Source organism: Talpa occidentalis, unplaced genomic scaffold (assembly GCF_014898055.3).
Source record: "Talpa occidentalis isolate TD23 unplaced genomic scaffold, MPIMG_talOcc4v2.1 talOcc4.3, whole genome shotgun sequence".
Taxonomy (NCBI): Eukaryota; Metazoa; Chordata; class Mammalia; order Eulipotyphla; family Talpidae; genus Talpa; species Talpa occidentalis.
The window spans coordinates 80,914,552-80,936,782 of record NW_023603184.1 but is presented as its reverse complement, the minus strand read 5'-3'; the positions used below and the strand labels follow the sequence as shown (position 1 = coordinate 80,936,782).

General features: G+C 40.6%; 1 long non-coding RNA gene across 3 annotated transcripts in view; it reads left to right on the top strand.

Moving 5' to 3' along the window:
- Positions 1–6,650: 6,650 nt before the first annotated feature.
- LOC119254745 (uncharacterized) overlaps positions 6,651–22,231 on the top strand; it is a 58,096-nt gene continuing 42,515 nt past the window's right edge. For all 3 annotated transcript variants that reach the window (XR_005127338.2, XR_008553414.1, XR_008553415.1), the window contains exon 1: positions 6,651–6,929. This is a non-coding gene — a long non-coding RNA (uncharacterized LOC119254745). The remainder of the gene's footprint in view (positions 6,930–22,231) is intronic.

The following is a 22,231-nucleotide window of genomic DNA, read 5'->3' as shown; positions in this document are numbered from 1 at the left end:
GCCCGCTGCTCCCCTCAGCAGTGCACTTCGGTCCTTCTGCCTGTTCTGCTCCCTGCTCTGGCTCTGGTGAATTCTCTCATCCTCCCATGCTTCTGACTGTACCCAGTGCTTGTACAAATAAATAAATAAATAAATAAAAGTGTCCTTATCAGTGAAAAAAAAAAAAAGCTGCCATTGTTAATCTCCCCATGGGTATCTAACCCACATCTGTCTCAACCAGTCCAGGACCAAGAAGTAAGTGCAGCTTCTTCTCCATGTGCCTCCTCCAGGTATTCCTCTTGCTCTCCATCCTGCTTCCTTCCTTCCCCAGTCTTTTCTCCAGCAACCTCTCCTCCCTGCTTAGCTCCACCCTGCCTTAGGTGGGGCAAGGAACATGGAAACTCCCCTTTATCTGGGGACCACCCTGTTACAGGATCACTAGCCAGACCTTAGGTTTGGATAGTTTTTAAATGGCCTAAGGTGATTTCAGTGTTCAGCCTGGGAGGAAAACCAAAAGTTTCCAGATCTTGCTGATAACCAGAAACACCTGGAAGCTTTTGAAAAGTATAGTCCTTTGCTTCTCCACCCCTACTGTCTTTCCTTTCTTAGGAGCTTCTCTATTATTTTGATAAATTACCACCTTTAGGAAATACGTACTCTACATTATACTTGAACCAAAATGAAAAGTAGTTCTGATCAAACGCATCTATATTACATCAGAATGAGGCATCATTTTATGTAGATTTCATAGTGAAATCACTTATGTTCCTTTGTATCTGCTTAATAAATCTGTAGTTTCTAACATGGGATGAACGCCTACACCAGCTTTAAGGAGTCCCATCTTATTTATTATTTGTTTGTTTGCTTCCTTGTTTATTTATTTCCGTAGTCTCCCCACACTGAGTTGGTTGCTCCCATTTCTCCATTTCATTTATTATGTGTTGCTAGCTCTGCCATAGACTATGTCACCTAGGATTGTTTACATGTCGATTCTGTATAAATTCCTGAAAAATGGTGCCATGGCTTAAAAAAATTGCATCTTACTCAGAATGAGACACTGAAGTAAGTTCTTTACATGCATCATGTCAATATCTTTCTCATTTCCTTTATTTTCTCATACACTAAATGAGCAGGAAGATTTATCTTTCTGCCATTTTTTAAAAAAAAATTTTAAAGGTTTATTTATTTATGCATATTAGAACTGAAGTACAGGCCAGCTGTGCAGGGGTCGGGAAGAGAGGATTCACCAGAGACAAAGTGGGGAGCAGAATAGGAGGATCTACTGAAATACACTGCTGAGGGAAGCAGCAGGTGAGACACGAGAGGTCTGCTGCACCGTGTGGATTTCTCCCTGGCCTTCAAGGGATCAAACTTGTGCTGCAGTGGCTGGTGATAGCTTTATAGTGTTGTCTTTTTTTTTTTTAAGATTTATTTTATTATGCAAGAACCGGGGTACAGGCCAGATGCGCGGGAGGGTGAGAGGACTCACCAGAGACAGAGCAGGGAACAGAACAGGCAGAGTGACAAAATACACTGCTGAGGGGAGCAGTGGGCAAGACAGGAGAGGTCTGCTCGCCATATGGGTTGCTCCGTGGCTGGCAGCGAAGATCAAAACGGCACTGCAGAGGTCAAGAACAGCTCCACAGCGCTTTACTCAATTGCCTGCGCCACCAGGGAGGTGCCCATGGTGCTGTCTTTAACCCCTGCACCACCAGGGAGGCCATCTGCCAATATATACTGGTTTTCCAACTGATGGGCAATCTCTCTGTAACACCAAAGTGTTATCTGTGGGTCCACTAATCCTAAGTGGCCTGCTTGGCCACCTTTTTTGTTACCTACATTTCTGTATTACTACACAAGGTCAGAACTGCCCGGTCAATCAGTTATAGGAGCCCAACCCTACAAGGTGCCTTTGAAATCAATCTAGAGCAGAAAGCTTGATCAGCCTGAGAAGGATATGTATCAGGAGGTATGACTGGAAAAGCCCCGGGGGCGCGGGTGGGGGAGTGGATGTTGACTGATATATGAGAAGGGACCCCAGAAACTGATCAGTGGAATGCCTTGTTGATAAGATTGAAACCTAGGCTGGGGGTCTAGGGCTTGATTTCAATCACAATACTGAGCCATCAAGCAGATGAGAAGTGCCTGGGGAGGGGGACTCAAAACCCCTGACACTATAGATGACAGAGCACTGTTATCTAGTTTCACCCCTCCCTTTTCTCTCTGTCTTTCTCCACACAACTGATGCTGTATGGTTATTCTAAGAATGCAAAGGCCAAGATCTTGCTTTTTCAGCAGCATCATGCATTGTGTAGCCTTCTCCATGACTCCTGTTTCTTTATCCATGCGGTGTTGCTGACGCAACAGTTATCAATAGATCTCCAAAGCTGGGGTGTGTGAGGAGAAAACAGTGAATGACATCAACTCAGATTCCTGTCCTTTGCAACTTGGTAAAGTCGAACGACTACACATCAGACCATAAAAAGGAAGAATTTTACCAACTTATAGTAGAAGGGATCCTACTTTTTCTCAACCCCAGCTGGAATGCAAACTGTGGTCATGTGCCTTGGAACTGTCACCTCCTCAAGTCATTCGTGAGTTCCTAAGTTCCTCCTATTTATTACTCAAGGTAACCTAGAGGAGCCTGTTGATGCAGGGAAAAGTTCACTTAAAGAATTTTGTCTCATTGTGATGTCTAGTTTGTTTGTAATTATATTATCTATGCATTTTGGAATCATCTTTCTATAAGATAGGTCCCTATATGCTTTTAGGCTATCTAAATATACATTTTATTTAGATTCCCTGTATGATTACTGATTGCAGAATCATCTTCACAAATAGAACCACTGTAGGGTAAGTGATTTTTTTAAATTTATTTTTATGCAAGAACCGGCGTACAGGCCAGATGCGCGGGAGGAAAAGAGTCACCAGAGACAGAGTGGGGAACAGAACAGGCAGACTGACAAAATACACTGCTGAGGAGAGCAACGGGCGAGACAGGAGAGGTCTGCTCGCCATGTGGGTACCTCCCTGGCTGGCCGGGATGGAACCCGCGCTGCAGAGGCTGCGAACAGCTTCACAGGGCGGTGCTCAACTGCGTGAGCCACCAGGGAGGCCCTGTAGGGTAGGTGATTGTCAGGCTTTTCTGCCCTCCCACCATTGGCATTGATGATGGATCCTGCAGTCCTACCTGCATGCCTGATAGCAGGCACCTGGAGTAGGGTGTGGGCATGCATAGGTGGATATACCTGGGCTGAGACTGGCTTATAAGAGCAGCATCATGAGGACACCAGTAGAGCAGAGAGAGAGAAAGAACAAGAAAGAGGAAGAGTAGCAGAACGAGAGCAGCACCAGCAGAGAAGCAGAGACCACGAGAACGCCAGAGAGCACAGGAAGAGTGAAGATTCACCAGGGGCTAGGAGGCCTGCCAGCCTCCTGGTCCCCTGGCCCCCTGCCTGCCGTGTGCCTGGTAAAAGCTCAATAAAAGCCTGAAAATCCACCGAGGGCTCCAGGACTCTCCTTTACCCATCTGCATAGGATCATAGAGATCCTGCTCTGTGCCTTCCTGGCACTACAACCACTTACCACAAAAACTAACAGTTTTCCAAATCACTCCATCTTCCATCTAAGCTGCTTACAGCACTATATATTTTTTTTATTATTTTTTATTATTTATTTATTTATTTATTTTTAAAGATTTATTTATTTATTTATACAAGCACTGGGTACATTCAGAAGCGCGGGAGGGTGAGAGAATTCACCAGAGCCAGAGCGGGGAGCAGAGCAGGCAGAAGGACCGAAGTACACTGCTGAGGGAGCAGCGGCGGCAGTAGAGGTCTGCGCGCCATGTGGGTCCTCCGGTGGCCGGGGAGCAGCCGGGGATCGAACCGGCGTGCAGAGTCTGCGGGCAGCTTCGCAACCCAGCGCTCAACAGCTGCGCCACCGGGGAGGCCCTATTTATTTATTTTTTTTAATTGCTATTTGGAGAGTTTGTTTACTAAATCTGATAGGTGGCAATGGCAATGCTCAGAGTCAATTTCTTTTTTTTTGTTTTTTTTAATAAATTTTATTTTATATTCCCCATACAATTGCAACCCCCTTATTTTGACCCCAATCCCTCCCCTCCCCACCCCTCCACCCCCCATAGAGTGTCTCTGGTTCATAGTTTTTGTTGATTTTGATTTTCACTTTCTTATAGTTATTCATTTTCCTGGTCCCTTATTTAAGTTTTCTAGATTCCTGCTATGAGTGAGACCATCTGGTATTTTTCTTTTTCTTTCTGGCTTATTTCGCTGAGCATGATCCCTTCCAGCACCATCCATGTTGCTGCAAATTGCATGTGTTTATCTTTTTTGAATGCTGAGTAATATTCCATGGTGCATATGGACCACATCTTCTTAATCCAGTCATCTATTTCTGGGCATTTGGGTTGTTTCCAAAGCTTAGCTATTGTAAATAGTACAGCAGTATACATTTGAATCTGTGTATAATATTGTTGCTGGCTCTAGTGCCAGCAGGCACAGGGCAGGTTCACTGTCAATTCAGGTAGAAGAGAGTCCTGGAGCACTGAGTGGATTTTTCAGACTTTAATGCTCTCGGGGTACCAGGTACACAGGCACACCAGGCAGGAAGGTTGGCATGTAAGGAGGCAGGCACAGGAAAGGTTGGGGGGAGAGGGAGTGCAGTGTTGGGTAGGGCTAGGAGGCTGGCAGGCTGGCAGCCAAGCCCCGATCCTCCCAACCCCCCACAAATCTTTAAGCTCTTTCTCTGGGATCTTCCTGGCATCTGTATGGCGTCGTTCTCTTCTTACATCATCTCGTGGTCTCACCTCTTCTGTAGTCACACATCTTTTTTCCCTGAGCTTACACCGCCTCTAGGCTCAAGTGTGCGCACTTACACGTGCACGCACACCCATAGTCCAGGTGTCCCCAATCAGGCCTGCATGCTGTGCGCCCACGCCCCCAAGCGCCTTCTGCATTAACACAATCAAGGCCTCAGGTGATAGCCACAGAGGCTAGCAGTGTATAAAGCCTGATTAACTCTCTTACCCTACACTGGTATATTATACTAAGCCACAAGGACCCCAAATATCAGAGAAGATGGGCACTTTATTTTCACTGTGTGGAGAGTTATAAAAAAGGACAGAGATGTAGACCTTCTCTAAAATTTCGAGGCCTGTTTATCAGTTGAGGAGGGAAAATCTGTTCACTGGAGACAGGGTAGGAGAAAGAATCAAGCCTGTCTGGTATGAAATGTTCAATCACCAGGAAAAAGTCATAAGCCAGATTTCCCTGAAAGAAGATTTCCAGTCTCTTAAAACTTTTAACAGTGACCATAGGCTTCTATAAGGCCCAATTTTAAAAGAGAATCTAAGAAAAACTACACATAGGGGTTTACAATACATGTCTTAAGTGTATGGAACTACTCAGGAACTTTCATTTCAAAGGCATTTAATTCTAAAAGAATTCCCAATGTCCTTTTTTAAAAATTTTTCTACGACGGGGTAATGTTGAAACTAGCGATACTCAAAGTGGGATGCCTGGGCTAGCAGTTTTAGCATCATCTGGGAACACTTTAGAAATGAAAATTCCCAGGATCACTCTTGATTTGCTGAGTCAGATGCTCTGGGGCCAGAGTCTAGCCATTTGTGGTTTAACAAGTTCTTCAGGTGATTCCATTGCCTGAATTTTGAGACTCTCTCAAACAAACCCTTCGGGGCAGATCACATCTTTTACAATTTAACAGGAATATAGCAGAAGAGAAGGGCATGTCCTTTTGCCCATGGCGAACATATGTTAGTACCAAGCTCAGAGCTTTTCTGTTTTCTTCTTAAGAAAGGATCAGACAGGAGCAGGGGTGAGAAACCACCTTCGTGGGGTGTCAGAGCCCGGCCCCATGCCCGTCTACCTGGGGGTGGCTGAGGAATATTCCACCTGAATGGAAACATCTACTCCCTATACCTAACCCAAATCTTCTTTTATGAATTAAGCTTTTTCTTTTGTTTAATTTGTAATGGAAAGTAACAGTTGGTGGGTAAAATTAGTATGAAAATTTTTTAAGTACTTAATGTTCATGATTTAAATCATGCCTGAGTTTGATTTCTTCAAACTAAAACACACCTAATTTCAGTCTCTCCCTTGAACTATTCTACGTAAGTTAGAGAAAACTCAATTAATAACCTGATATTCAAATGAAGAATTGATCTTGAAGGACTCAAATCATTAAACCCTGCTATATTTTTTGGTGCATGCTCAGGAAATAAATATAGACAGAAGCTTGGCAGAGGAGTCAAGACAACTTCCAAAACATGCCAACTTTTTACTAATTCTCACTGTATAGTAAACATTGTATTAGAGGTGTAGTTTAATATATTCATACTTTTTTTTTTTGTTCTATATGTTGCTCATGCTTAGGAAAAAAAAGAAAAATTGCACATTCTTGGTATACTCTGCCAGCATCCACCCGATTTTTGTCCTCTAATTTACTATTACACCGTTATTCTTGTGCTTTAAGTGGCATGGAATTCAGCCTCCTCCAGGTGTAAATGTGTAATCTGACTGACCAATCAGATGGCTCCCTCCTCCTACCCGAGATGAGTAATTAGGGTCAAACAGAGAAGTTAAATTAGGTTCCAGATTTAGTCGTAGAAATTTTGAGGAAGGAGCATTTTTATTCAGCTGGAGTTGCTGAGAGCATGGTCTAGGAGTCTGGAGCTGTGGGTAGCCTCTGGTCACCCCAGTTAGAGACCCTACCAGCTACAGAATATGACACAGAAGAAAGCAGAGTAAGGAGGCTCACACAAGGGCGTAAGGACAAGGTTAAGCCAGAGAGCCAAATAGGACAGAACTTTTGGGAAAACAACACAGAAGAAAGCAGAGTTAAGAGAAACTCCCAGGAAGACCCAAGGACAGAAGTCAAGCCATAGAACCAAATAGGACAGAACTTTTCTGGTAAATGAGCCAATGCTTTATCTTTTCTTAAGCAGATTTATATTGTGCTTTCATCCACGTATAATTTAACGTCCAGGACTTTGTGACTAACTAGTTTATGGGAAAAAAAAAAAGATAATTCAGTAATGACCATAGGTTGCCAAAATGGGCAATTTTGACAAAAAAAAGTTTTTTGATAAAACCAGAAGGTCAGTTTTGGTGAATATTGTGTAGTGAGGATGGGGAAAAGTGTGTTTGGTTTTGAGCATTTTTATTTGAATCGGACTGTGAAACATTTAAGGGTACATATCATGTAGGTTATTGATTATGGAGTTCTGTATCTCCAGCAAGATGTCTAAGCCTGAAACACGTATTAAAAAGAATACCAAGTGTGCCCAACATATTTTAAGCTACAAATCCACCTCGTAAACATGAGATAACTGAGGTGAAGATAATAACAGAAAACTTTCACTTGACAACTAGGAATTGATGTTGGTTTGAAGAGGTGTTGGGTTCAGAGAGTGGGGTCCTGTGGTTAACTCTGAGAAAAAAAGTTTCATCAGAGCTCCCCTTTCAGTGGCACACGGTGTTTCCCCAGATGAGTTCCCCTATGAGGCAGAGATGTTTGGCTATATTCAAAAGGGCAGGCTTATTATAAAAGGGCAGGGCTGGGCTGGGCCAGGCCGGGCCCTTACACAGACACAAGCGGCCAGAGAGAGCTGCCCCCAAAAGGGACAGGTTTGTTAGAGAGACCTGCACAGACACAGGTGGGCAGCCCGGGGAGGAGAGCTGCTTCTGCTGCTTTGCAAAGGCAGAAGGTTGGTGACGAGAAGCACCTGCATCATCACATGTGGGCAGGAGAGCTGCATCTTGCCAGCACAGAAGTTGCACTGACAACTGTCTTCTCTTTGAGAAGGGTTCATTCCTTTGTGGGATTGTTAACTGCTTTTAAATTATTTCTAGGCTTGGTGCCAAAGGATATTTTCTATATTTGGTTTGATTAGGTAGATTTGAAAGGACTAGTGATTATTTATTTATTTTACAATGGTCCCCAACCTCCATAAGCCACCTCCAGTATGTGTACAGTCTGCATCTCTAGATACTTTACTTTTGTGTGGCTTGTTTAACTGCTATGTTAATCATTTCCACCACCCCCCACCTCCAGTTTCTGTTCTTGTGGTGCCAGTTTCTGGTCTTGTGATGTCTCTGTCTCAGATTTGCTACTCTTAGCCTCCGTGAGGACTCAACAGTGAATTGCACTGGCAAAACAAGGTTTCTGTGGGTAGGCACATGAAGTGTAAATAATGCAAATGAACATATCTATCTTTCAAGAATTTTAAATGGAAAGAGTTAGGTAACTCTCGTTATCTATACGTATAGGTTAATGATTACATAGAATCACTACTTTTTGACGCACAATTCTTGGTATGAGTTCCAGGGTACTAATTTTTTTTTATTTTTTTTTAATTTTTGCTGCCGAAATTGTTGCCATTTTAATTTAACATCACTTATTAGAACGTGGGAGTAGTGTCCAAGCAGATGGTTGTCAGTAAACTGATGACTACAGTTATGGATTAGTGTCCAAATACAATACTTAACACTTGGTATACTACATAGTTTCCTGAATGTGACTGCCAAAATAAATCTGGCCTGGAAAATAATTTTGAGGATTTTCCCCTCACACTTAAGTTCTCTTCAGTGTTTTGAACTGAAGATATCCTTAAAAATGTGGAGGCTGTACACATATAGACAAATCACAACATTCATTTAATGCATCTGTAAACGTTCCTGAAAAGTTTATTTAGGAGAAAATTTCCAATACAAGGCTCATGTAAACTCCATCAATTCCATCCAACATATGTCTTTTTTCTTTCATGGAGAGAGATCTGAGACCACTGTAACTTAAAGTACTTACTAAACTATATTGGTTCAGTCTTAAATCCTCACTTGAATTATTACCTTGTTAGATATTTTTTGTACTCAGAGACCAGCATAGGCAGTAAAGGATTGCACGGCTGCCTCCTCTTCTCCCATCATAGCTATCCCTTTAGTTCAGCTCTTAGCAGAAAACAAATTGTCTTTTATTCCAGAAAATCCAACTGTGGATTTTCAGTCCCTACAAAGACCTACGCCCTACTCCTACTACCTGGAAAAACAAGTGGCATCACAATAAGTTGGCTTTGCCCTGAGTAGTTTCTAGCAAGTACAATCTCTAATACACTGCTATCTTAAATCTATCAAATGCTTGTATTTATGAAGGCTTACCTGAAAGATAAGCAGTGCCTCTAAATCCTCTAAAATTTACTCAGGATTAAGTTAAACCAGCAGAGAGTTATATCCTTAAATAACAGCCGTCCACCCATGCCTTTACCGAGTGGTATTTCCCTTGCATGATGTCATGGACACTATTGAGGGGGCAACATGAATGGACCTGATGAAGCTGAGGCCTGTCTGAGACAAAAGTGTCAGCAAGGACGATGTTCATCCTGTTACATGGTGTTCTTTTTATAAGGACTCTAGGGGGAAATTTTTTTTCTGCTGGCTTTCACACCAGCAAAAGTCGTTCTCCTAAGCATTTGGCCTGTTCTTATCTTCTGGACCATCCCATTTTGGCTTTAAGCAGAACTAATATGTTGTTTAAGATACCTGGCAGCAAAGAGGTCAGAAGAAGGTCAGGCTGTCTCCTCTGTAGTGAATTGGTGACATTCATTCATTATCTCTCAAGGCCTCATTAAAACAACTTTAATATAGTGACCATTTGATGGTAGACGTATGCTTTAATCTTGGGAATATCAAACCCACCTGGGTTACATTTCCTGTTATGGACAGTTAGCAGAAGCAGGTTAATACAATATTTTAACTCCTTAATCTGCAGAGCTTGCATAGGAAGCAGGCTCGCCAGTTGCCTGAATTTGAGTTCACATCATCTATACAGACCTAACTTAATCAGATTCTGTCTTCAAATCTTGGATTGAGACACTTTTAATCATCTGTTTAATTTTGCACCTTATCTTTTTTGCCCTAATACATTATTTTTCAGGTTATTCTTTAGGCCTGATATGCCCTATTTTTCTTTCTCATCTGACCTAGATTCAAATTTACACACTGTGAAATAGCTAATAAATCCCCATTAAGGTTGTAAAAGGTGAAGGTTCAACCAGTGTATAAGTCATCAAATTCTCATGTAAAACTGAATGATCCTTGATATTAATAGCTTGGCATAAGTAGGCTATGGGTCCTTACAATTTTTATGAAAAATATTTTAAGTCATTCGGCCGAGGGCAACTCACCTACCCTAGAATGACTTGAGAATTTCTGCAATTTCCACAGGACCTGGGCAAATCTTCCCTCTGCCAATGAATCTTAAAATGCAATCTTTTCCTTGGAAGGCTGCCCATAGTTCTAAGTTTACCTGTGCTCATTGTGTGATGTTTCCTTTGTGTGCATTTGTCTTTGAGTCTGGACATTAAAAGGGAAAGTCTCTGTTCCTGTCTGCTCCTGGTGGAGCCAAGGGAAAGTGGGACAAGAAGCCCCAGTGGGAGCTTCTTTCCTTTTTCTCCTCTCCACAAGCAATAGAGAGTATTACAATGATTTACAGAGACATGTTGAAAGTAAATTATGTTGTAAACGCCTGTCCCTTGGGCCAGCTAAGAATCACAGGAAAAAAATGCAAAAAGTTTGAAATTCCCAACAGCAAAGGTTGACAGGAAAATATGGTTTTGTTTTTCTATGAGTAAAAGTAACTTTTATGTTGTGTTTTCCCATGAGAAATTATAAACTTTCAAAGGAATTTTAGCCTCTTGCATGCACATATAAGAGCAATTTATCTGGTACTGCCCCAGCGAAAACACTCTTAAGACTTGAAAGCTGTTAGAAGTGGGGCTGAATTTCTTCAAGACCGCTACTTCTTATTTGTCCTTGCTGTCTCCTCTTGTCAAAACATTTACTCAGACTTCCAAGAGTTGCAAGTTGGCAACATGTTAATAATATGAAAATGCATTTGTGCAGCCCATGTGGCTGCAATTTTTGAGTATATTCATCACTTAATGAATAATGAATCCTTTACAGTAGCTATGGCGACACAAAGGGCTATGCAGCAAGTTCAATGCGAATTTGTCAATATAAGATGCTGCAAGTGTTGCCAAGGATGTTGTCTCTTTCCTAGTCTTCTTGGGACTCTCAGGGACTCTCCCTCTTCATCCTCATCTAATAAGGAACAGCAACATAAATCCTATAGCTAAGTGGGAAGCTTAAATCACTCAAGTCAATTTTGTGGGTGTGAACACCTTTTATTCCTGAGCTATAAAGATCTACATTTAAATCTCATTTTCTTTTTGTCTCAAGTTAATATAAAATTATTCAGAATGATTTTTATTAGAAATATCCACTTTTTTTTTTTTTTTTTTATGGCATGATATGAAAAGAAGTAACAGATATCCCAAACTGCTACTCGGCCTCCACTGAAACTAGATTTCTTCCACATTGTTTAGTATTGGCTTATTTTCATGGAGACTTTTCATGATTTTTGACTTTTTGTCCCTGGCCCCTCTCATGATCTCCCTTTTGCCAAAGGTCCCAGTTTTCTCTAGTGTTTATGAACTCTTTCCTTGTCAAAATACCAGATAGTCTGTTCCTCCCCCTGGCAGGGAGATTTACACAAGGGATGTCATTTCAGGGACTATGAGCAGACATGGTAATTCTCCTCTCTACCTGTCACTTCAGCATTTGCATCAAAACTCTGGTGTACTGAGCAGAGTGCATGCCTTCAGTCTCCACTCCATCTAACAGAGCACTCCAATTTCCAGACTATGCTCCCTTTAGATCTCAGAATTGCCCTAAAGTTTCTATTAATATTAACTCAAACCTTTGAAAGCAAAAACCTTAGAGTATGTGTGCAATATATTGACAATATCTGCTTATTTTAGATTCACACAACTTTAGTTATGAATAGAATGAAAAGTAAATCGGCATCATCCTCATTTTCTCATGCTCTGCTAGGCACACACAGAAACCCTGCTGGTATGCATTGTTTCTTTCTCCACCCCTTCATTTTCTCTGCCTGTGATAGACATATCCTTATTTATGGATTAACAAGTACGGAGATCATGTCACTTCCTGACATAAACGATAATATACCTTTACTCCTAGACATATATTTAGACAAAAAAAAAAAAAAATCCCCATGAAAAGCATCAGATTGAGCTGTTGGCTAAACAGAGTTGCTTAACTAAAATATCACAGTAATATGCTTCTTGTAAAAAAAAAACTTGCAGCTAGTGCTTCATCTGTAAGAGTAGGGAAAGAAATTGCAAACTCCTTATCATGCAACTTACTTTCACTCCAATGCAACCAGTTAGTCCTCAACCAAGGATAATTACTTCTAAGGGATGCAAAGCATGCGGAAGTAATCACAATCATTCTGGGTGTGCCTAATCAATCAAAGCTATCCCTTAATTTCCTCATTAATCATCAAGGAAGACTCTGCCATTTTTATAATAAACTACATTAAGGTGTTTGAACTACAGACAACTGGACAATGGATAGATAAATTGATAACATGATTATAAATTTTATTTGGTCTTTGTCCTGGGCTCCTGCCACAAAACTTCAAAAATTCTTGGAATTTCTGGAGTGATAGAAGTGTCTTTGTTATGTTAATGAGGTGATTCTTGAAGCCCTTCAAGCCAGGTTTTGGATAGGAGCCCTTCACCAATAAGATCATTCATTTGATTATAGGGGTAGGACTTTGGACCAGCTCAGCTTCCAGATGGAGAGGGGAGGGAGGCTAGAAATAGTTCAAAGGCAATGATTTAATCATTCTTCCTAGGTAATGAAACTGCAAGAAAAAACCTGGTCCATAGCTAGGTGAAGCTTCCTGGTTGGTGATCACATTAATGCACTGGGAGGATAATGTGCTTGAATCTCACAAAGAGAGAGGGCATAGACTCTGAATTAAGAGCTGTCCTCCTAGACCTTGTCCTATACATCTCTACATTTGGAACTTTTTTTTTTTTAATTTTTTTTTTTTTTTTTATAGAGGCATGCTTTATTTATTTGTTTGCTGGTTTGTTTGTTTTGTTTATACTTGCACTGGGTACAGTCAGAAGCGCGGGAGGGTGAGAGAATTCACCAGAGCCAGAGTGGGGAGCAGAGCAGGCAGAAGGACCGAAGTACACTGCTGAGGGGAGCAGCGGGCGGCAGGAGAGGTCTGCACGCCATGTGGGACCCTCCTCTGGTGGCCGGGGAGCAGCCGGGGATCGAACCGGTGCCGCAGAGGCCGCGGGCAGCTTCGCAACCCAGTGCTCAACCGCTGCGCCACCGGGGAGGCCCTACATTTGGAACTTTTTGATGTTAGGGTTTCTCTAACATAATTACATACTTTTATGTGCACAATTTTAGATTCTATTATGGCAAGTTAACAGTTTTCTAGCTGAAAACTGAGTATTTGGGAGATCACTTTTTGCTCTCTTCAGCTATAAAATGGAAATGTAACATGGCCAGCCCCAGGGAAAGGGGAGGTTCTGGGTTCCCTGCCCCACCCTAAGGAAGGGTGCAGCTTGGCAGGGAGGTGAAGAACTGAGAAAGGAGAAAAGAGAAAGAGGGAGAAATGCAGAGGACCTGGAGGAGACACCGGGAAAAGAGACATGTGAGGAAGAAATTGCACTTGTATGGACTTGTAACAGGGGCTTGAGATGCATGAAAGGGGATACTTGAAAGAGGCAGACATAGGTGAGAGATTGTGGGTGTAACAGGGTGGTCCCAGGAAAGGGGGAGGTTCCCTGCCCCACCCAAGGGAGGGTGGAGCTGAGCAGGAAGAGGAGAAGCTGCAGAAGAGACTGAGGAAGGAAGGAAGCAGGATGGAGCCAGGAGACCTGGAGGAGGCACATGGAGCCTAGAGACACGTGAAGAAACTGCGCTTGTCTTTTGGTTGTGGACTGGGTGACATAGATGTGGGTGAGACCTGTGGGGAGGTGACCATGGCAGCTTTTATCTTGATGTTGATTTTGCTCTTTTCCTTCCGGGCTTGTCCGGTTGTTTGTGACCCTTTGCTGTGGGTCCCCACTGGAAGATGCTTTAGACTTGTAGCAGGCTTTGGGGCCTTGTTCTGGGCCGATCTGGATGGACTTTTACCCACGAGGGGACGGGTAACTTTGGGTGCTTCATGTAGAAACTAGACTCTTTGCCTTACCTGTATTGTTTCCTAGTTTTATTAAAGTTCCTTCCCATTAAAGTCTCATATGTTTTGTGTTGATGCGGCGGATGGCAGAACCCATTTAGAATAGGCAGGTTTGCGGGGTTTGGGCTGCCCCTCTTCCTGTCCTATAACATGGGGAGGCTGATGATGGCAGCCTTTATCTTATGTTTGATTTTGTTCTTTTCCTTCTAGACTTGCCTCGCCCCTTTCTATTGGTCTCCACCGGAAAGTGCCTTAGACCTGTGGCAAGTTTTTGCTTCTCAGCTTCCCCACTTTGGGCCAAAACTGTTTGTTCATAGGGAATGGACATTTGTTCATAGGGAATGGATAACTCTGGGTGCTTGATTTGGAGATATATTCGTTCTCCTCTATTGCATGTTAATTGTGTCTCAATTATACAATAATTGCATTAACATTATTTTATTGAAGATTTTGCATACTAGAGGATGTTTTGTCTGATATGGTAGATGACATAGTCCATTTAGAGCAGGCAGATTTGGGGATCATCCCTGGGATGCCCCCCACACTGCTTACTAGCAGAAATAATACTAGCTCCTACTGTTTGGGTTGCTTTGAAGATAAAAGAAAATGCACATTTTGGGGTCCTAACACTTCTATCTAGGGTGTTAAGATTGCCTTATCCAAGAAACAATCCATTTTTGATTATATCTTATCACCTCCTCTGATTTATATTTGCCAAAATCTTCTTAAATACCCCACCAATAATTGAACTAAAAACTTTAGTTGTGTTCTGACCTATGCAAAGAAAACAAAATCATCAGTCCCATTCACAGAGTGATATATTTATCCTAATTTTGCCTTGTTTTTTTTTTTTTAACAATTTCTGAACAATTCTATCATTCTGTTGATCCATGGCTAGCTTTTGACCAGGAAATTCCCTCAGTTCAGGAGAATACTTCATTTTAAATCAAAATATGCTCTTTACGCTTATTTCTATTACAGTTCATTTCCTTTCTTTCTGATGAATTCAACAGTTTAAGAGAACCATTAATTTGTCAAACGTTTTAAGTATTTGTTACATAGGCATTTGGTGACCACATGATATCTCAAAATGGATAGTATAGTTAGAAAGACATTGCATTTACAGTTAAAAAACAAAATAATATCCAAATAAATAAAAAACTTCTGTTTAAATCTATTTTGTACAATTTTAAGATAACTTTTTTACTTAGTTTCTTTATTTATAAAATTGAAATTATTACATTTCACCCACCAATATATAAAAGAGTATCTGTAGTGATCAAATAAAAAAAAATGGAACCTATTTTGAAGTATTCTAGAAACGATAATATTCAAATATAAAACAGAATTGCAACTACTCATTTTTTTTTTTTTAATAAAGTAGGATGAAGAACAAAGCTCTTCAGGGTCTCACTAGAGACATCTCCACAGGTCCATTACCCTATTGTCTTTGGTTTCTTGTTCTCCAGAGAGTCCTGATATATATCTCCCCTGTTCCACAAAAGTAATATGAGGCTGTTGGATTAATTATATCTAAAACTCATCTTAAAGTTGTAATAATTTTATTTGACCTACTTCCTGCCAGGTATTCTTTGCTGATTTCTTCAGCTTCTGCCTTTGGAAGTTGTAGGGTAGAATGTTAAGAACTCGGGTTAAGAATCCAAGTGATCTTGGAATCAATCCTCAGTGACTTCCTGGCAAGGTGATCTTGAGCTAGTTGCTTTACAACTTTAAGTCTAGGTTTCTTTATCTCATAATTTCTTTATCTCATAGTTTTCTTTATCTCATAGTTTCTTTATCTCATAGATATTTCTCATAGTAAATGTGACATAAAATTTCTGTAATTTTTTCAGCTATAACATTATATTTAAGTATTTGGTTGGGTGCCAGGTAAATGTTAACTTGAAAAAAAGTGTGGTAGAAACTGGGGCGGGCAGGGTGGGGGGTTGAGGGGGGAAGTATAGGGAAATGACTTGACTTTACTCCTTACCTAATTACTCCAAATCTTTTACCTATAAGCATTATATGACTTTCAATTTTGTGGGCATGTGCAACTTCAGACTGAACTCAAAGAAGGCTTCTTATAGCATTTTCTTATAAATACCTCAAAATGAGGTAAATCAATAAGGATTCTTTGTTAGTGAATTCACAGGAGTAAAGCTACTTTTTCAATTGTTTTCTTAAGAGTCCTGTACCTGAGATAGTAATCACTGCATAGGAAGTCTGAGTAAACATATCAACTCTGTACAAATCCTTATTCATGACCTAGAATCCCGTAATCTGGCAGTTGTGGAATCTTTGATCTTTTTGATCTTTTGATTTCTAATCTTCATTTCCTTAGGCATATTTGCATTTGGGAAACAGTTCAATGTTGTTATCTTGGTACTGGCCATACAATGCTTTGTTTGGGTCCCTGGCCTAACTGTGATAGCTAACTTTGTGTTATCTTGACTGGGTCGAGGGATACCCAAATATTCCATGGTATGTCTGAGAACATGTTTCAGGAAGATGTTAGAATTTCAATTTGTAGCCTATGTCAAGCAGGTGTTCCTCCCCAGTGCTAGGGGGTATCATTCAGTCTTTAAAGGGCCTGAAGAACAACAGCAAAAAGCTGAAGGTTGAATTAACTTGATATCAAATTAAACAATTAAATATTGAATTTTTCCCTCCTCACTTGTCCAGAAAGCCCTCCTCAGTTCTTTTTTTTTTTTTTTAAAGATTTATTTATTTACTATTCTGTTCCCTGCTCTGTCTCTGGTATATCCTCTCACTCTCCCGTGCATCTGGCCTGTATCCTGGTTCTTGTATAAATAATAAATAAATCTTAAAAAAAATTATAGCAAATATTTATTAATAAAAAAAATATTTACTTATACAAGCACTGGGTACAGTCAGAAGCCTGGGAGGATGACTGACAAAGTACACTGCTGAGGGGGGGAAATGTGCACAGCAGGAGAGTTCTGTGTGCCATATGGGACCCTCGCTGGTGGCAGTGGCAGGGGATCGAACCGGCGCTGCAGAGGCTGCAGGCAGCCTCGCAGCCCAGCGCTCAACCGCTGCACCACCAGGGAAGCCCAAACCTCCTCAATTCTGATGTTCATTCTCATTCTGCTGAGATCCTCACTGATCTACTTTATGTTAGTAGGAGAAAGAAAATAATGTGGTAGTTAATTTTGTGGTAGTTAATTGTGGTAGGTAAATATGTGGTAGCTAATTTTGCTAACTTGGCTGGGCAAAAGTTATGCCCGGATAACATAAAAATACTTATGGATGTATATCTATGTGAGTGTTTCTGAAGGAGATTAAGATTTGATTCCATAAGCTAAGTGAAGAGATCTGCCCCACCCAGGTGGGCAGGTGCCATTCAACACATTGTGCCCCAAATAGAAGTAAACAAAGGAGAGGGGTAAAGAGGGAAAGCAAATTCTGCCTTATTCATTTGGGATGTCCATCTTTTCTTGACCTTGGACAGTGTAGCTCTTCAGACCTTGGACAGGGAATATTGTGTGAGATTTTTGAATAAAATAAACTTTACTGACAGAATAAGCTATAAAATTTAACAATATAAAGAATCTCATTAAACAAAATAAAGGAACAGACAAAACTAAACCAAAACAAGCCTCAGAGAAGTGATTGCAGAGTTGAGACTACCAGACGGGAGCATTGGAGTTCAGAGGAAAGAGGGGAGGGGACCCAGTGATGGAGGATTATGGGTGCTTTGGGGGTGGATGTGGTGTAAGTAGCATCTGAAGATGTGTGACCCTATACCCCTAAATCATATAGAGTGTTGTAAATCAATATTACTTCAATAACAAATGTTTAAAAAACCATTAAAAACTACTATAACACTTTGCAATCTACTAAATATTCACATATATTATGTCCTTAGTACACAGAATTTTGGAGAGACAGAGTAGTTAAATCTTTTGCTTAACGGCACCAGATAGTAGGTGATGGATCAGAACGTTTTGATTTTTATCACACTGGCTCAAGTAGGATTTTAGACCCAGATATAACCTCAGAGTTGATTTCCTGAAGCCCCTTCCTTGCTTTACAAATGAGATAATAAAGACTATGACAAATATAACAAAATCTCTGGTTCAATTACCTTTCCTACCATATTGCCATGCATTCAGGTTTAAAAATTAAGGATGTTTAAGTAATAGGACCATGCATGTGCTATGCAAATATCATGCCTCCTGAAAAAAAAAAAAAACTATTAGATATGAGAAATAGGTATTCTATGATGATTACCTATGCAGCAATCATGAGCATTTTGATACTCTTTGAGGAACTATTTTCATTAAAATGCTGATCAGCCAAGTCTGACATGTTACTTCTGTTCTTCAACAATACAGATTCTCTGAATCTTTCACTTAGGTGCACAAGAGAATGCCATCTGCTGCCTCCCTAACAATTTTCAAAGATTTCCATATGACACAAAACTATTATTGCATTTTATAACTCCTAGATATTGTGACTACCACTTTTCATGAAGAACATTTTCTTCCCTTCGTCGTGCCAGAAAGCACATTTGCATATTACGTTTGAACAATGTACTTTCAGTTTTGTGTACTCCGTGTGATTAACTGATAATATCATCTAGAACAATCTTTTGGTGCTTCCCATGTCTAGGATGGAATCTAGTCATCACTCAACAGTGATTTACAATCTGTGCTCTATTGGTTCCACAAAGATAAAATATAAATGCCAAACCAGAATGACACAAATGGAGAAAGAGTCCATTCCCCGCCTTCAGCATGATTTGTGATATTTACTGACTAACCAAACACTAGCATGGGATCAGTCCCAAATAGCCTTTCAAGACTGGAATGATGACAATTGGCAGTGGTTGGTGTGGTACCAAAGCATGTACAATATTTGCAGTGTCATAGAACAGAGCTCTTTCCAAAGGGGAAATGCAGCATTACTGCACAAAGGAGACTGGAGATGATGCAGGCACAGTCCATCCTCCTGGGAATGGGAGGGAACCCAGAAATGTCATAAAATCCCTCTTTGATCTGTTGTCGCTACTGTTGGTTGTGTGGGAAATTAACATATTTAATTAACTGTCTGACCAAAGCAGCTGTTACCTTATATAAAACCTTGAACAGTGGTGCCTGGCTTATCCCACTAGATGTTTGAATGTGCCAGTGGCATAAGACTGATGATATTTTTATACTGCATGGCACAGCATGACTCCTCTTGCGATAGGCTCAATGCAAGTCAAGATCTTCTTTAAATTCTTCATGCAGAATAATGATGCTCCAACCCAAATTGCTTAATAATGCCCTATGTCAGGGCAGCCAACAGGAAGCTCCATGTACAACAGAATAGACTGGCCTATCCAATCATTCCCAACATTCAAAAAGGTCCCTGCTGCATAGACCCTGGCCAAATCAGGCATGCATCTTTCCTCTTCATCATCAGCGTGCTACTTTATTTACAATTCTCTATCTTACTACATATTCTTGTTTGCTTTCTTTTAAAAATAAATTTTCCCCTTGGCTGCAATATTTCCAAAAAGAAATAAATGTATCTGAGTCAGAAGTTACTTTCATTATTTGCTAAATTGTTGGTGCAAAGTTATTAGGGAGATTTTGTAAAATAAATTAAATGCATTTAATTTTCTATGGTATGTGGATTGGTTTGAAGGATTTCTGAGAGGAAGGGATGAGGGACAGAAGAAGATGGCTTTTCTGACCATTGAAAAATGCTTCCTTTACTTAGTTTGTTATTCCACCCATTTGTGCGAGAGTAGAATCAAGCATTTTCTATTTTGGATGGCTTGAGCTGTGAAGTGATGAATTTATCTCTAGTAAAGATGGAGGCCAGAATTTTCAATACCTTTTTCGGGGTAATGTGGTAACACGGGTTATCTTGATTGCCTGTGCTGCTCTTTTTTCTGAACGAATTTACTCTGCTATTGAATGTCTCTTCCTCATCATACCTTTACTACTGGATACACTTAATATTTCCTTTTGTGCCATTTCTGAAATTCTTGGAATGTCTTGCAAAGTCTGCAGTTTCGGTTAGTACCATATGTAACTTACAGTTTGCTAGTTCAGCAATTGAAAGGCTCAAATTCCTGTTTAGAGTGAGGGCTCCATGAAAAACTATGGATGAGAAAAGTTAGCCAGCAAGGACTTTTTTTCCCTGTTAGAATTATTAGATTATAAATGTCTAATAACAAGATATCCAACAATTAGGATATATGAACTTGGACTATGTGATTATAAAAATATTTCTGAAAATGTAAAACTGAAAAAAATGTTGAATAAAGACTAGACTATCTGATTCTGAATTAATAAATTTGTCCTATATTATATATGCATTTGCTTATGCAAAGATATATTTTAATTATTTGCTATATCAAATGAGAACTCCCAGAGTTTAAGAAAAGCAAACTCGGTTGACTAGGTTTACTATCTATTAAAATATATGTGTGTGTATGTGTGTGTGTGTACATATGTCACATAGTTCTTTTTTTAAAATATTTATTTATGCATACATTGCTGTGGTACAGACCAGAAATGTGGGAAATGAGAGGATTCACCAGAGACAGAGTGGGGAGTAGAACAGGTGGATCTACTGAAATACACTGCTGAGAGGAGCAGTGGACAAGATAGGAGAGGTCTGCTGCGCCATGTGGGTCAGCTCCCTGGCCAGGGATTGAGGCCAGGAAGAACAGCTTCAAGCTTGTAGAATTTCTAAATATTAGAGATCCTAGAGTACTATCTCCTATCTCCTTGTTAAATTTAATTTGAAATAAGTCACATAGGTAACTATGTGCTGTTCTTCCTGTTGCAATGTAACTGGTCTTTTGACTCTGACTACTAGAATCCTGATTTCTGTATTCAGGTGGAGCTCACCCACATCAGTCCTGTGGTTCAATAGATTTGTGCCCTGCAGTTTGCTTGGCCACTAGGAAGGGAGGTGGGGTGGGTAAGTGAGGTATTGTGTCTGCCTTCATATTGCTCACAGAACAGATATTTAGCAGTGATCATAACTGGAGAGTTTCTTTAAATAGAGATTTTACGAGTACAAAAAAAAAGATAAATGTATACAGTTATTATGTCATCAATAAAATATAGTTAGAATTAACAAACTATGTAATATAGAGTGAAGATATGAGTCAAATATTCTGTTAAAGGATTTATGCACATTTTCTCATATATCCTTCATAATATATTCGAAGTACTCCTGTTATTAACATTGACTAGTTTGGAACATGGAGAGGTACATTGTCACTCTTTAGGTGATGACCTATTACAAAATTCTTTCTCTCCAATGAGATGCTAAAATTCTTGACGTCTATTCTATTCTGCTTTGGATAGTTTTTCTTTCCTTCACAACTTCTGCCCGGAACTGATTTTGTCCCATGCTAGTCTGCATTACTCATAGAACTGTCTTTCTTTGCTACTTGCAGAAAATGCTTACACTTTTGCCTTGCAACTGCTCACTCTGCTGGTTTTAACTATCTTTAAAGCAGCTTGCTCCAATCCTCTTTGCCAAATGCTACTTTTCCAGGTATTCAGCACCCCCTCCCTCTTTTTTTTATGGCCCTGCATCTTTCCCTCTGCTTCCTGCCTTTGTGTGCAGCTTCAAACTGAGAGATGAGTACATGGATCTGGGCAGGACCCAAGACTGAGACTTAGACTGAGACATATGAGTATTCAAATGGCCACTTTATTTTATTTTATTTTTTAAATAAACATTTGTGCTTTATTTTAATTTATACAAGCACTGGGTACAGTCATAAGCGCGGGAGGGTGAGAGAATTCACCAGAGCCAGAGGGGAGCAGAGCAGGCAGAAGGACCAAAGTACACTGCTGAGGGGAGCAGCGGGCGGCAGGAGAGGTCTGCGCGCCATGTGGAACCCTCTTCCTGTGGCCGGGGCAGCCGGGGATCGAACTGGCGCTGCAGAGGCTGCGGGCAGCTTCGCAACCCAGCGCTCAACCGCTGCGCCACCGGGGAGGTCAAATGGCCACTTTAGACATTCATTTCCTCCACTGCACCCCCTCCTAAGAAGGATGGCTACTCATCAGTGTATTTCTAAACCTTGATATCCTGCCTCTTTTGAATGTAAAGACAATACATATTCGTTAACTGTTGAGTGAATTGCAGTAAATATACTTAAGTAAAC